The sequence below is a fragment of the Pan troglodytes genome, chromosome 17, assembly GCF_028858775.2.
Source record: "Pan troglodytes isolate AG18354 chromosome 17, NHGRI_mPanTro3-v2.0_pri, whole genome shotgun sequence".
Lineage (NCBI taxonomy): Eukaryota > Metazoa > Chordata > Mammalia > Primates > Hominidae > Pan > Pan troglodytes.
The window spans coordinates 31,814,404-31,830,195 of record NC_072415.2 but is presented as its reverse complement, the minus strand read 5'-3'; the positions used below and the strand labels follow the sequence as shown (position 1 = coordinate 31,830,195).

The window sequence follows — 15,792 nt, the reverse complement described above, 5'->3', positions numbered from 1 at the left end:
CAGGCTGGAGTGCAATGGTGCGTTCTCGGCTCACCGCAACCTCTGCCTCCCGGGTTCAAGCAATTCTTCTGCCTCAGACCCCCGAGTAGCTAGGATTACAGGCATGCACCACCACACCCGGCTAATTTTGTATTTTTAGTAGAGACAGGGTTTCACCATGTTGGTCAGTCTGGTCTCGAACTCCTGACCTCAGGTGATCCGCCCACCTCAGCCTCCCAGAGTGCTGGGATTACAGGCGTGAGCCACCGCGCCCGGCGGAGAAATATTTTTAATTAAACCTTTGATATAAGTGTAAACTCACATGCAGTTGTAAGAAATAACGCTAAGAGATCCTGGGTACTCTCTAGCTGGTTTTTTGGGTACTGATTCTTCCCACTTTATTCTCTTTCAAGATTGTTTTAGCTATTCTAGCTCCTTTTCCTTTCCATCTATACTTTAGAAGAATCAAAATGGTATATCTCCCACTGATAACATCCTGCAAAACTACAGCACAGTATTTCAACCGGGATATTGACAGCATTACAGAGAAGACATAGAATAGAATGGTTCCATCACTACGAGGATAACTCATACTGCCCTTCCCTTCCACCCCTACTACTTCCTTAATGTTTGGCAATACTAATCTGTCGTTCATTTCCGTAATTTTTTCATTTCAAGAATATCATACGAATGGAATCATTTTGAGATTTGCTTTTTTCCCCAATACCCTTGAGATCCATCCAAGTTGTTGTGTGTCTCCACCCTCTGTTTCTTCTTATTGCTGAGTGGTATTTCATGGTATTGATGAACCGCAGTCTGTTTAACCAGTAACCTGTTGAAGGACATCTGGGTTGTTTCAGTTTTGCTATTAGGAATAAAGGTGCTACAAATATCCATGTACAAGTTTTTGTGAACATAAATTTTCATTTCCCTGGGATAAGTGCCCAGGAGTGTAATTGTTGAGTCACATCATAATTGCATACTTAGTTATCGAAGAAACTGACAAACTGCTTTACAGAGATGCTGAAGCATTTTACATTCCCATCAGCAAAGCATGCTGGTCTTCAGCACATCTTCACCTGCAGAAATAGTGTTATCAAAATGTTTTGTTTAAACATTCTGATAGGTGTGTGGTGATATCTCATTTTGGTTTTAATTTGTATTTTCATAATGGCTAATGGTGTTGAACATCCTTTCATGTGTTTATTTGCCATCTGTATGCCTTCTTTAGAGAAATGTCTCTTCTGATTGTCCATTTTTCAATTGGATTGTTTGATGGTTTTATTGTAGAGTTTTGAGGGTTCTTTATATATTCGAGATACTAGTCCTTTGCCAGATATGTGGTTTGCAAATATTCTGTCCCAGCTTCTAGCTTGTGTTTTCATCCTTTTCACGTGGTCTTTTATAGAGTAAAAGTTTTCAATTCTAATGAAGTACAGTTTATCAAGTTAAAAAAATACCCAACTAATTTTTTAAAGTAGTTGGGTATATTTTTTAGAATTAAAAAAAATAATTTTTTTATTTTTAATTTTAAAATTTTTTTCTACAACTTTTTATTTTTTCCTATAATTTTGATTTTTATATAAGATGTGAGACTTGAGGTTCTTTTTGTTTTCTTTTGTTTGTTTTTTGCCTATGGATGTCCAATTGCTCCAGCACTGTTTATAAAAGGCTATCTTTCACTGAATTGCTTTTGTACATTTGTTAAAAATTAGTTTTGTATATTTGTGTGAGTCTATTTCTGGGTTCTCTGTACCACTGATTTATGTACGTATGTCTCTGCCAATACTACACAATGTTGATTACTATGTATATTAAGTCCTAAGATCAGGTAAGTTGATCCCAGCACAGTGGCTCACACATGTAATCCTAGCACTTTGGGAGGCTGAGGCAAGAGGATCACTTGAGCCCAGGAGTTCAAAACCAGCCTAGGCAATATAGCAAGACCTCATCTCTATTTTTTTCTCTTTTTATTTTTACTTTTTATTTTTTGAGACAGAGTCTTGCTCTGTTGCCCAGGCTGGAGTGTAGTGGCACAATCTGGGCTCACTGCAACCTCCATCTCCGGGGTTCAAGTGATTCTCCTACCTCAGCCTTCCTAGTAGCTGGGATTATAGGTGCACACAACCATGCCTGACTAATTTTTGTATTTTTAGTAGAGATGGGGTTTCACCATGTTGGCCAGCCTGGTCTCGAACTCCTGACCTCAAGGGATCCACCAGACTCAGCCTCCCAAAGTGTTGGGATTACTGGCATAAGCCACTATGTCTGGCTTATTTTTTTAAAATAAAAAATAAATAAAATTAAAATCAGGTATGTTGATTCTTCCCACTTTATTCTTTTACAAAATTGTTTTAACTATCCTAGGTCCTTTGTCTTTCCATATAAGTTTTAAAATAATCAAAATCCTGCTGGAATTTTGACAGGAATTACATTAAAGCTGTACTTCAGGCCAGGTGCGGTGGCTCACACCTGTAATCCCAGCACTTTGGGAGGCCAAGGCAGGCAGATCATGAGGTCAGGAGATCGAGACCATCCTGGCTAACACAGTGAAACTCCGTCTCTACTAAAAATACAAAAAATTAACCAGGCGCGGTAGCACGGGTCTGTAGTCCCAGCTACTTGGGAGACTGAGGCAGGAGAATCACTTGAACCCGGGAGGTGGAGGTTGCAGTGAGCTGAGATCACGCCACTGCACTCCAGCCTGTGTGACAAAGCAAGACTCCATCTCAAAAAAAAAAACAAAACAAAACAACAAAAAAAAACTGTACTTCAATTTGGGGAAAATTGACATTTACTATAAATGAATCTTCCAGTCCATGAGTGTGGTATTTCTCTCCATTTGTTTAGATCTTGTCTAATTTCCCTCATTAGCATTTTGTAGCTGTCAATATACAAATCCTATACATGTTTTTTCAGACTTCCTAAATATTTTTCTCTTTTTTTTTTTTTTTAGCCAGAGTCTCGCTCTGTTGCCCAGGCTGAAGTGCAGTGACACGATCTCGGCTCACTGCAACCTTCACCTCCTGGGTTCAAGTGATTCTCCTGCCTCAGGCCCCTGAGTAGCTGGGACTACAGGCGCACGCCACCACGCCCAGCTAATTTTTGTATTTTTAATCAAGATGGAGGTTTCACTATGTTGGCCAGGCTGGTCTCGAACTCCTGACCTTGTGATCTGCCCGTCTTGGCCTCCCTAAGTGCTGGGATTACAGGCGTGAGCCACCGCATCCAGCCTATTTCTTTTTTTGAGCGATTATAAATGGTGTAGTATTTTGTTGTTGTCGTTTCCATTGCTAGTATATAAAAATACAATTGATTTTCATGTGTCTATCCTGTATCCCATGACTTTGCTGAACTAATTTGTTTTAGTTCTAGAGGTTTTTGTTTTGTTTTTGTTTTTTAATTCTTTGGGATTTTCTATGTAGACAATTATGTTACCTGCAAATAAAGACAGTTTCCATTTTTTCTTTTTAACCTGTATGTCTTTTATTTCCTTCACCTGCCCTGTTGCACTGAGTAGCACTTCCAGAACTATGTTGAATGTGAGTAGTGACAGCACACATCCTTACCTTCTCCCCAGTGTTAGTCTTTGATTGTCAAGTATAATGTTAGTGGTGGATATTTTATAGATGTTCTTTATCAAATTGAGGAATTTCTCATCTCTTCCTATTTTTCTGAAAGATTTTTTTATCAGGAATAGGTACAGAATTTGTCAAATGCATTTAATGATAAATGGGTTAATATAATCAAGTTATTTTTCTTCTATGGCCTATTAATATGGTGGATTACATTGATTGGTTCATTTTACAAAGTTTGAACCAGTCTTGCATCCTACAATAAATACTACTTGGTCTTGGTGTTTAATTATTTTCATATATTGCTGAATTCTATTTGCTATTATTTTATCAATAATTTTTGAGGCCAGGTGCAGTGGCTCCTGCCTGTAATCCCAGCACTTTGTGAGGCCAAGGCAGGAGGATCACTTGCATCCAGGAGTTTGAGACCAGCCTGAGCAACATGGCGAAACCCCGTCTCCACAAACAATACAAAAATTAGCCCAGTGTGATGGCATGCACCTGCAGTCCCAGCAACTCGGGATGCTGAGGTGGGAGGGTTACTTGAGCCTGGGAGATTGAGGCTGCAGTGAGCCATGATAGTGCCACTGCACTCCAGCCTGGTTGACAGACCAAGACCCTTTCTCAAAAAAAAAAAAAAAAAAAAGGATTTTTGAATTTGTATTCCCAAACGATATTGTTATGTAGTTTTCTTTTTTGTCATTCTTTTTCTGGTTTTGTTATCAAGATTATACTAGCTTCATCAAATGTATCACGAAGTGTTCCCTCTTCTATTTTCTGGAAAAAATATTGTGTAGAATTGGTGTTACTTCTTTTTTCTTTCTTTTTTTAATTTGTGTGTGTGTGACAGGGTCTCACTCTGTTGCCCAGACTGGAGTGCAGTGGCACAATCGTGGCTCGTTGCAGCCTTGACCTCACAGGCTCAAGTAATCCTCCCACCTCAGCCTCCCGAGTAGCTGAGACCACAGGTGTGTGTCACCACATCTGGCTAATTTTCTTCCTTTTTTTAGAGATGGGGGTCTCCTTATGTTGCCCAGGCTGCTCTTGAACTCCTGGGCTCAAGTGATCCTCCCACCTTGGCCTCCCAAAGTGCTGGGATTATAGGTGTGAGCCAGCACACCCAGCCTAATTCTTGTTTAAACATTTGATAGAATGCTCTGGCAAAACTATTTAGATCTAAAGATTTGTGTGTATGTATGTGTGTGTGTGTGTGTGTGTGAATGTCCTTAATAACTATAGAGCTAGTGAAATTATCTATTCCAACTTAGATGACTTGAGGTTGTGTGTGTGTGTGTGTGTGTGTGTGTGTGCATTCTGAGATGGAGTCTCGCTCTGTCTCCAGGCTGGAGTGCAGTGGTGTGATCTTGGCTCACTGCAACCTCTGCCTCCCGGATTCAAGCGATTCTCCTGCCTCAGCCTCCTGAGTAGCTGGGACTACAGGCACGCACCACCATGCCCAGCTAATTTCTGTATTGTTAGTAGAGATGGGGTTTCACCATGTTGGCCAGGATGGTCTCGATCTCTTGACCTCGTCATCTGCCCGCCTCAGCCTCCCAAAGTGCTGGGATTACAGGTGTGAGCCACCGCACCCGGCCTGTAGTCTGTGTTTTTTGAGGAATCAGTACATTTTATCTAAGTCATCTCAGATCTAAATTTATGGATGCAGAGTTGTTTGCAGTATTCCCTTATTGTCCTTTTGATGTTTTCAAGACACGTAGTGAAAGCCCCTATTTCACTTCTGATAGTTGTAATTTGTGTCTTTTCTCTTCCTTGCTTTGTCTCTCCTTCTAGAGGTTTGTCAATTTTATTGATCTTTTTAAAGACCAACCATTGCTTCATTGATTTTCTTAATTGTTTTTCTGTTTTCAATTTCACTGATATCTACTTTTATCTTTATTGCTTCCTTCCCTCTGATTGGCATAGGTTTTTTCCCTCTTTTCTAGTGTAAGCTTTTTTTTTTTTTTTTTTGATACAGAGTCTTGCTATGTCACCCAGGCTGGAGTGCAGTGGCACAATCTCGGCTCACTGTGAGCTCCGCCTCCCGGGTTCACGCCATTCTCTTGCCACAGCCTCCCCAGCAACTGGGACAACAGGAGCCCGCCACCATGCCCGGCTACTTTTTTTGTATTTTTAGTAGAGACAGGGTTTCACCATGTTAGCCAGGATGGTCTCGATCTCCTGACTTCGTGATCTGCCCGCCTTGGCCTCCCAAAGTGCTGGGATTACAGGCATGAGCCACTGTGCCTGGCTAGTGTAAGCCTTTAATGCTATAAATTTTCCTCTCAGCACTGCCTTAGCTGTATCCCACAAATCTTGTTATATTTTATTTTCATTTTCACTCAGTTCAATATGTTTTTTAATTTCCCTTGACACTTCCAAAAAAAGACTTTCCTCTTTATGTTTAGTTTCCAAGTGTTTGGAGATTCTCCTGTTAACCTTTCTGGTATTGATTTCTAGTTTGATTCCATTGTGGTCATAAACACTCGGTATGATTTTGACTTTCTTTCTTTTAATTTAATTTAATTTTTTTTAGAAATCAGATCTTGCTGTATTGCCCAGACAGGAGTGTAGTGGCTATTCACAGGTGTGATCATAGCGTACTACAGCCTCACATTACTGTGGCCTCAAGCGATCCTCCCAAGTAGCTGGGACTACAGGTGCATGCCACCACACCCTCAGTATAATTTCAATACTTTTAATCATATCTTTATATGTATCTTTACATATATCATTAATGCATCTTTTTTTTTTTGAGACAGAGTCTCACTCTGTTGTCCAGGCTGGAGTGCAGTGGCGTGATCTTGGCTCACTGCAACGTCCGCCTCCCTGGTTCAAGCGATTCTCCTGCCTCAGCCTCCCAAGTAGCTGGGACTACAGCACGTGCCACCATGCCTGGCTAATTTTTTGGATTTTTAATAGAGACAGGGTTTCACTGTGTTAGCCAGGATGGTCTCAATCTCCTGACCTTGTGATCCACCTGCCTCGGCCTCCCGAAGTGCTGGGATTACAGGCATGAGCCACTGCACCCGGCCCATTAATGCATCTTTACACATATCTTTAAATGCATCTTTAATGTATTATATATTTTGTAAATTGGGTTTATTTCAATGTGGCCTACAGTATCCCCAAGGGCTTGTTTGCGAGTACTTCCAGCTTCTGGCTTATCTGAAGACATTAGCTCCTTTAGACCTTTTATTAAATTGGGCTATTTTCCATAGCAAGCAACTGAGTTTTAGATTAAAAAGTCTTTTTCATCTGCAATAATGAAATTTTAAATGCCATCAGCTCTTTTTTTTTTTTTTCAAACGGAGTCTCACTCTGTTGCCCAGGCTGGAGTGCAGTGGCATGATCTCGGCTCACTGCAACCTCCACCTCCCAGGTTCAAGCAATTCTCCTGCCTCAACCTCCCAAGTAGCTGGGACTATAGGTGCGCACCACCACGCCCAGCTAATTTTTGTATTTTCAATAGAGACGGGGTTTCACCATGTTGGCCAGGATGGTCTCAATCTCTTGGCCTTGTGATCCGCCCACCTCGGCCTCCCATAGTGCTGGGATTACAGGCATGAGACAACGTGCCCGGCCCAGCTCTTCTTTTGATGTTGCATCTTTTTTCTGCTCCACACTGTCCTCAAATGAGAGAGAATTGGGAGATGGCTAAGCCAAGGGTCCACGGGGGAGGACAATCTTCACTTTGCTAAAAGTCAACTAAGGAGGCTATAAAACATACCCCTGCTTTCCCCTCTCTATCAATCTTAGAGAGCCAAGCACAAGAAAAAAGCAAGATTAGGATCACTCTCTAAAAAAGCCCCTAGCTGGTAAGGAATGTAAACCTGGCAAAATATTTTCCGGAAAATCTGTAAGATCCAGAAGAGGGAGAGGGACAGGGAAAGTTTTCCATTTCTTCAATTGTCTTTTCCAATGCTTACTGCAGCCAGTTCCCCACAGTGATCTATTACCTCACTCTAGGCCCTGGAAGACCCTTGCTTCATTCTGCAGCCGAGGTGAGCTGGCCCCACACATCTTGCAATCTATATTTCCAAAATAACTTGTTCATCAACTCCTGTAAAAAATACAAGCCTGCACCCATACCTTTTACTGGATTCCTGGGAGCAGAGGGGATACCAATCCACTTCCAGAGGCTCTGATGAGTAGGCCAGGGATGTTTTCCCAGCGGAGACCCAACCCTCTGGCCCCTCCTGCTTTTCTCCCCAGCATAAACACAAAGCAGAGACCAAGCTCCCAGCAGGATGACCTATAAGTGACCCTTGGACTGACCTAACACTCTGGTCACTCTCACCGACAGATTTGTTTATCTTGGAACCTTGGAGTCTCTGCACCCAAAAGCTTTGGCCCTAGACTCTAAGTCCGCCCCCAGCAAACTGTCAGTCACAGCTTAAGTGCATGTTGGGCAGTTGCATGATAGCCTGAGTTTATTTACCAGAACCTGATGTTTATGCTGTCCAGCAACGAGTAGGGGCCATCAGCTGCTGAATTTAGTAAGCGAGGAGCCAACTAGACGTCTCCAGTGGACATCAGCCTTCATGTCCACAAAATTATCCGGGGACCCCAATAGTGTGCCTCTCTGCCTCCACCCTCAGAAATTAGAGGTGCCCTGGAGATCCAAATTTGGCATCTCCATCCAAAGGAGGGATCTGTGTTCAGGCCATTTTCCTGAGAGCTTTTTTGTTAGTTAGTTAGTTTGTTTGTTTTTTGAGACGGAGTCTCACTCTGTCGTCCAGGCTGGAGTGCAGTGGTGTGATCTCGGCTCACTGCAACCTCTGCCTCCCAGGTTCAAGCAATTCTCCTGCCTCAGCCTCCCAAGGAGCTGGGATTACAGGCACGCGCCACCACACCCGGCTAACCAAGAGCTTATTTTTATGAAATTTATGTGGCACAGCTATATCTAAGGCGAGAAAGAAGCTTTAGCTTCTAACCCTGAGTGCATGATGAAAAGCAGCTTGTCTGAAAGTACCATGGGCGTTGTTTACAAATGAGAGTGACATCTTGATATTTACCTAAAGAGAGACAGATGCTTCCTAAGTTGTGGCACTGGAGGGAGTGATGATCAACAAATTCAGAGCAAAATGGAAATCAAATTTTTACCTTTTTTTTTCCTCTTTGCCCAGGCTGGAATTCTGTGGCACAGTCATAGCTTACTGCAGCCTCGAACCCCTGGACTCAAGGAATCCTCCTGCCTCAGCCTCCTGGGAAGGTAGGACTACAGCCATGTGCCACTAATCCTGGATAATTTTTTGTAGAAACAAGGTCTCACTATATTGCCCAGTCTGGTCTCGAACTTCTGGCCTCAAGTGATCCTCCCACCTCAGCCTCCCAAAGTGTTTGGATTATAAGTGTGAGCCACCACATGCAGCCTGAATTTTTTTTTTTTTAAGTACAGTCACTTAAGGAACCCCAATTGTACTCCTATTCACATTTCATTGGTAATCCCAAGGGGATTATGGCTATTTGGAAGATTGAATTCATTCTTACTTAGACCCTCCCTACATAATGTCTTTAAGAATGCCTTTTTCAAATGGCTAAGTAAGGTAAACATGAACTTCTAAATAAATGAGGCCAAACCAAGAAAGATGACAAGGTTGATTACAGAGGTGGGCTTTTTTTCCTCCTCTTAGCAGAAGATTTTAAATAGATCTGAACCTTCAAGGAATGCTTTTATTTGGTAGACAAGATGAGGAGAATGAGAACTACCCCTTCAGAGGGCAGTGCAGAAAGGGGACTCTCGCCTTCTCTTTATCCCATTAAAGTCCTGCTGGTCAGTGACTCACAAGGCCCCTCTATTATCAGCCTTGGCTTAAATAAACCTTCTGCCCCTGCACCCACCCGCCTCCCTCAAAGCTGCAGGCTCCATCCATCAATGTCACCTTTGCAGAGTGGCTGCCATGACAGTTCATGATCATTAACCAGCCCTGGTGTGCTTTGTGTTAAAAGTTAAGACACATCAAACGCAGCAACTCCGCAGTTCCTTAAAGTTACAGGAGACAGGGATACACTAGGGCTGGGGCCCACCAAACTTGACGCACAGCTTTGACAAAAGGTGAAAGATGAGCCCAGGGTTTAAAAATGCCTCAGTATCCCTCCCTGCCCCCAACTTCACTCTCAGGGGCAGAAACCAGGAGGAAAACAGACACTGAGAATTGGGCTAAAGAGCAGTGATAAAAGAATGTGAGCCACGAACACAGCGGCCCTGCTCCGGAACCCCCAGCTGCCCTGTGACATGGCCCCTCCTGTGCCGGTGACCCCCCACCCCACCCGGAGCAGACAGGCTGCTCCACGGAGAGAACCTCACAGAGAACGTGCCCCTTTCTCCTGCACCCTCATCTCCCGGGCCTTCTTCCTCCCGGGCTCAAATCCCTGTAAGAAATGGAGGTTGGGCAGTTTCTCTTTCCACTTCACAAAGGTTTAGAACATCTAAGCAAGAGAGCGCGTGAAAGGTGTTGTTTGTGCCTTTGGGTGCCCCTGCTTACATTTCGTGATTTCCCTTGGGGCCACTGTTTAACGAAGACATTTGCTTTTCTTATCATGGCTTTTCTGTGGCAAGGCCCAGCTTGGGGAAATGACCTTGAGAGGAAGTTGGAAGAGGGAAAGAGGGAGCTGGCTCTGCCCACCAGTATGTAAAAATTAAATAACAAAAAGAAAACAAGCAGCCCACAACCGCCCTCCCTGCCACCCAAGCAATTCTCCTATCCCTCTATGCATTCACATGACACATACTCCACCCCTCCCATGGGCCGGGCATTGAGTTAGGACCCAGGGTATAAAGAATCAAAAATGGGTTATAACTCTTTAGGAGCTTAAATTCTATGAAGGTAGACAAAATATCTACCATAGAAATAGGCATTGGGGAACCAGAAAAAGGAGGAGGGGATCTGTTCTGATGCGATGTGTGGAGAAGGCTTTGGGGATGTGGCCAGTTGGCCAAATCTCGAGGTAGGAGCAAGACTTCAACAGAGAAGGAGGAGGAGGTGTAACAGCATGAGCAAAGGGAGAAAATTTATGACAGCTAGCATTCATTAAGTGTGCACTGAAATTCAGGCAGTACACCTAGTGTGTTGCACACCTGCACTGTAGCCACCAGCCACAGTGCTCATGAGCACTTGAAATGAGGCTGGCCCGAATTGAGATGTGCTATTATGAATAATGCACACCAATGGTTTCAATGATTTAGTATGAAAAAAATGTAAACTATCTCAGTAATAATTTTATATTGATTACATGTTAAAATGATAGTATACTGGATGCATTTGATTAAATAAAATATATTAGTCAAATTAATTTCATCTGGGGCCACGCTCGGTGGCTCACACCTGGTATTACAGGTGTGATGCCAGGATGCCAAGGCAGAAGGATCGCTTGAGCCCAGGAATTGGAGACCAGCCTGGGCAACATGGTGAAACCCCGTCTTTACAAAAAATACAAAAATTAGCCAGGCATGGTGGTTCACATCTGTAGTCCCAGCTAATTGGGAAGCTGAGGTGGGAGGATGGGTTCAGCTAGGGAGGTCGAGGCTGCAGTGAGCCATGATCACGCCACTGCATTCCAGCCTGAGCAATAGAGCAAGACCCTGTCTCAAAAAAAAAAAAGGCTGGGTGCAGTGGCTCATGCCTGTAATCCCAGCACTTTGGGAGGCCAAGGCGGGCAGATCACGAGGCAAGAGATCGAGACCATCCTGGCCAACATGGTGAAACCCCATCTCTACTAAAAATACAAAGATTAGCTGGGCATGGTGGCGCGTCCCTGTAGTCCCAGCTACTCAGGAGGCTGAGGCAGGAGAATCGCTTGAACCTGGGAGGCAGAGGTTGCAGTGAACCAAGATCACTCCACTGCACTCCAGCCTGGCGACAGAGCGAGACCCTGTCTCAAAAAAAAGAAAAAAGGGTGCAGGACACCAACATGGCACATGTATACATATGTAACAAACCTGCACATTGTGCACATGCACCCTAGAACTTAAAGTATAATTTTAAAAAAAAATCAACCATTTAAGGGAGTAGAGTGACATGTAAGGATCCCTTCACACCTGGCCACAATCCCCACAATTCTTCCTCACCACTATTTTATTGTATTCCCTGACAGGTTCCCAAGGCATCACAAACATAAATATATATAAAATCTCTCTTCTTGTACAAATACTGTGGCCTCTTTTTCAACTGTTTTATCTATGGACTAATAAGATTTTGCTGAAGAAGAGGTTTCTCTGCTTTAGAAAGTTTTTTTTTTTTTTTTTTTTTTTTTTGAGACGGAGTCTCGCTGTGTCTCCCAGGTTGGAGTGCAGTGGCGCGATCTCGGCTCACTGCAAGCTCCGCCTCCCAGGTTCATGCCATTCTCCTGCCTCAGCCTCCCAAGTAGCTGGGACTACAGGCGCCCGCCAACACGCCCGGCTAATTTTTTGTATTTTTAGTAGAAACGGGGTTTCACCGTGTTAGCCAGGATGGTCTCGATCTCCTGACCTCGTGATCCGCCCGTCTCGGCCTCCCAAAGTGCTGGGATTACAGGCGTGAGCCACCGCGCCCGGCCTGCTTTAGAAAGTTTTAAAGCTACTTACTCTATCGTCTCTGAGGTCCCTTTGAGTTCTGAAATCCTTGGACTTTGAAGTGTAATTTTATTGTTTGGTTCTGCTTTTCCACCATATTGTTGGTCATCGGTTTGATTTATTGGATGTGAAATTCTCAGCCAAGAACAAGGCCCTTTATTACAACATTGCTCCTATGGGAAAATATGATTTACTTTACAATAGGTCGCTTTATGACATAGAGTAGCTCCCTCCAACATAAAATGTTGAACTGCATGGTATTTTTGCCATATGTATTTAAGAATCCGATGGAAATGGAAACAAAATTATCCTTCTTTTACTTCAAAGAAGAATAAAGCTTCCTGCTGCTTTAACTGCATAATGGCTTTTGCATTATCCTGTGTATTTGTATGTTTCAAATCTCAGCCCCCAGCCTTTTAGTAGTTCACTGGCTTTAGTTACATTCATTATTTAACCTCCGTCTTATTTTCCTTGTATGGATCACAGGGATAATCTTCTCCACCTCACAGGATTAGGAGGAATAAATGAAATAATGTAAAGGTGCTTAGCTTAGCTCCCTAAATATAAAAAATAATACATGTAATTTATTATTATTGTTATTGTACTTATATTTATTGACCTCTGTTATGTGCATAATATATAAAGATGGGTAATTTTTTTTTTTTTGAGACAGGGTATCACTCTGTTGCCCAGGCTGGAATGCAGTGGTGCAATCACCACTCACTGCAGCCTTGACCTCCCAGGCTCAAGCCATCCTCCTGCCTCAGCCTCTCAAGTAGCTGGGACCACAGGCACACACTGCCACACCTGGCTAATATTTTAATTTGTTGAAGGGACAGGGTCTCACTATGTTGCCCAGGCTGGGTTTGAACTCCTGGCTTCAAGCGATTCTCCCACATTGGCCTCCCAAAGTGCTAGGATTACAAGCATAAGCCACCATGCCCAGCCAAAGTGGATAAATTTTGTTGCCAATCTCATAGGACTTTTTGTGGATTAAGTTAAATAAGAGCCATTAAGCCTTTCTGGTACCAGAAGTATGGTAATCATTCGGTATTATAGTACAGTTAATCCTTGGAAAAACATGGGATTAGGAGTGCCAACTCCCTCCTCGGTCAAAAATCTGAGTATAACTTTGACTCTCCCCCTAACTAACTACTAACAGCCTACTCTTGATCAAAAGCATTACCAATAACATAAACAGTCAATGAGGCCTGGTGCAGTGGCTCACGCCTGTAACCAAAGCACTTTGGGAGGCCGAGAAGGGTGGATCACTTGAAGTCCAGAGTTCGAGACCAGCCTGGCCAATATGGTGAAACCCTGTCTCTACTAAACATTCAAAAATTAGCCCAGTGTGGTGGCACATGCCTGTAATCCCAGCTACTTGGGAGGCTGAGGCAGGAGAATCACTTGAAACTGGGAGGCAGAGGCTGCAGTGAGCCAAGATTGTGCCACTGCACTCCAGCCTGGGCGACAGAGCAAAACTCTGCCTCAAAAACTCTGCCCAAAAAAAAAAAAAAAGTCAATGAACACATATTTTGTATGTTATATATATTATATACTATGTTCTTACAATAACGTTAGTTAGAGAAAAGCAAATGTTATTGAGAAAAATCATAAGGAATAGAAAATATATTTACTATTCATTAAGTGGAAGTGGATCATCATAAATGTCTTCATCCTCATCGTGTTCACGTTGAGTAAGCTGAGGAGGAGAAGGAGGAGTTGGTCTTGCTGTCTCAGGGGTGGAGAGGAAGAAAAAAATCCACAAATAAGTGGACCCCCAAAGTTCAAACCTTCGTTATTCAAGGCTGAACTGTATATGCTTGTAACTTACATCTTATAAACTAAAACCTTTAAACTAAAATAGCATGATATATACAGTTGTATACTTAATGCAAAAACTAATCAGATCATCAAGCTGACATTCTTTTTTTCTCCTAAGATGGAGTCTCTCTGTATCTCCCAGGCTGGAGTGCAGTGGCCCAATCTCAGCTCACTGTAACTTCCACCTTCCGGGTTCAAGCAATTCTCCCTGCTTCAGTCTCCCAGGTAGCTGGGATTACAGGTGCCTGCCACCATGCCTGGCTAATTTTTGTATTTTTTAGTAGAGATGGGGTTTCACCGTGTTGGCCAGGCTGGTCTGGAACTCCTGACCTCAGGTGATCTACCAGCCTCGGCCTCCCAAAGTGCTGGGATTACAGGCCTGAGCCATCGCGCCTGGCCATCAAGCTAACATTCTTAATGCTATCCTAAATTGGTGCTACTCTAAGGGATTATTCGCTCATCACATTTGGCTTTTACACTCACAAATGAAAGGTGACATTTAATACCAAAGAATACTCACTGCTCTTCCATGTCACTCAAAGTTCTCACGCATGCCATCTCCTTAATTCAAATCCTTATCATACTCGACCAGAACAATTCTAGATACCATTTTATAGCTAAAGAAACTAAAGGTCTGAGTCAGCTAGGGATAGAATTTGGGTCTTCTTCTTTTTTTCTGAGGCAGAGTCTTGCTGTGTTGCCCAGGATGGAGTGCAGTGGCGCGATCTCGGCTCACTGCAACCTCCGCCCCCCCGGGTTTAAGCGATTCTCATGCCTCAGCCTCCCGAGTAGCTAGGATTACAGGCGTGAGCCACCACGTCCAGCTAATTTTTGTATTTTTACCAGAGATGGGGTTTCACCATGTTGGCCAGGCTGGTCTCAAACTCCCGACCTCAGGTGATCTACCAGCCTCGGCCTCCCAAAGTGCTGGGATTACAGGTGTGACCCACTGCACCCAGCCACAATTTGAGTTTTCTTTGACAAGACCCTAACCTCACACCATCTTCACCACAGGCCTCTAGGCTTAGAAAAGTGGTTCTCATACCCCGGCTCTGGTTTGTAATTGAATTCTAAAAGAGCCCACTTATGCCTCACATCCTCCAGGACAAAAGGACTCAGAACCTCATGAAGGTTCATATGAACTCAGTTAAGTGAGGACACTGGATAGCAGTTTGACCCAAAGTCTTGTGAAAATATTCCCCTGGTGGGAGAGAGGAAGGGGAGCCAGGGTTGAAAAACTAACTGTCGGGTACTGTGCTAAGTACCTGGGTGATGGGATCATTCATACCCCAAAGCTCAGCATCACACAATATACCCAGGTAACAAACCTGCACATGTATCCGCTGAATCTAAAATAAAAGTCAAATAAATAAATTACCTATTCCGGGTTGGCATAGTGGCTCATGCCTGTAATTCCAGCACTTTGAGAGGCCAAGACAGGAGGATTACTTGAGCCCAGAAGTTTGAGACCAGCCTGAGCCAGAGAGCAAGACCCCTGTATCTATTTATTGGTATTATAAAAAAATTTTTGGCCAGGTGCATGTGGTGGCTCACGCCTGTAATCCCAGCACTTTGGGAGGCCAAAGTGGGTGATTGCTTGAGTTCAGGAGTTTGAGACCAGCCTGGGCAACGTGGCGAGACCCCATCTCTACTAAAAAAAAAAAAATAGCCTGATGTGGTGGCATGTGCCTATGGTCCCAGCTACTTGGGAGGCTGAGGTGGGAGGATCACTTGAGTCGGGGGGTGGAGGTTGCAGTGAGCCAAGATCATGCCACTGCACTCCAGCCTAGGAGACAGAGCAAGACACTGTCTAAAAATAATAATAATAATGATTTTTAAAAATTAATAAAAATAAATTTTTAA

At 43.4% G+C, this 15,792-nt stretch overlaps 1 long non-coding RNA gene across 2 annotated transcripts in view; it reads right to left on the bottom strand.

Moving 5' to 3' along the window:
- Positions 1-7,911, bottom strand: part of LOC107969455 (uncharacterized) — a 62,267-nt gene extending 54,356 nt beyond the window's left edge. For both annotated transcript variants that reach the window (XR_001711253.3, XR_001711252.1), the window contains exon 1: positions 7,644-7,911. This is a non-coding gene — a long non-coding RNA (uncharacterized LOC107969455). The remainder of the gene's footprint in view (positions 1-7,643) is intronic.
- Positions 7,912-15,792: the final 7,881 nt, after the last annotated feature.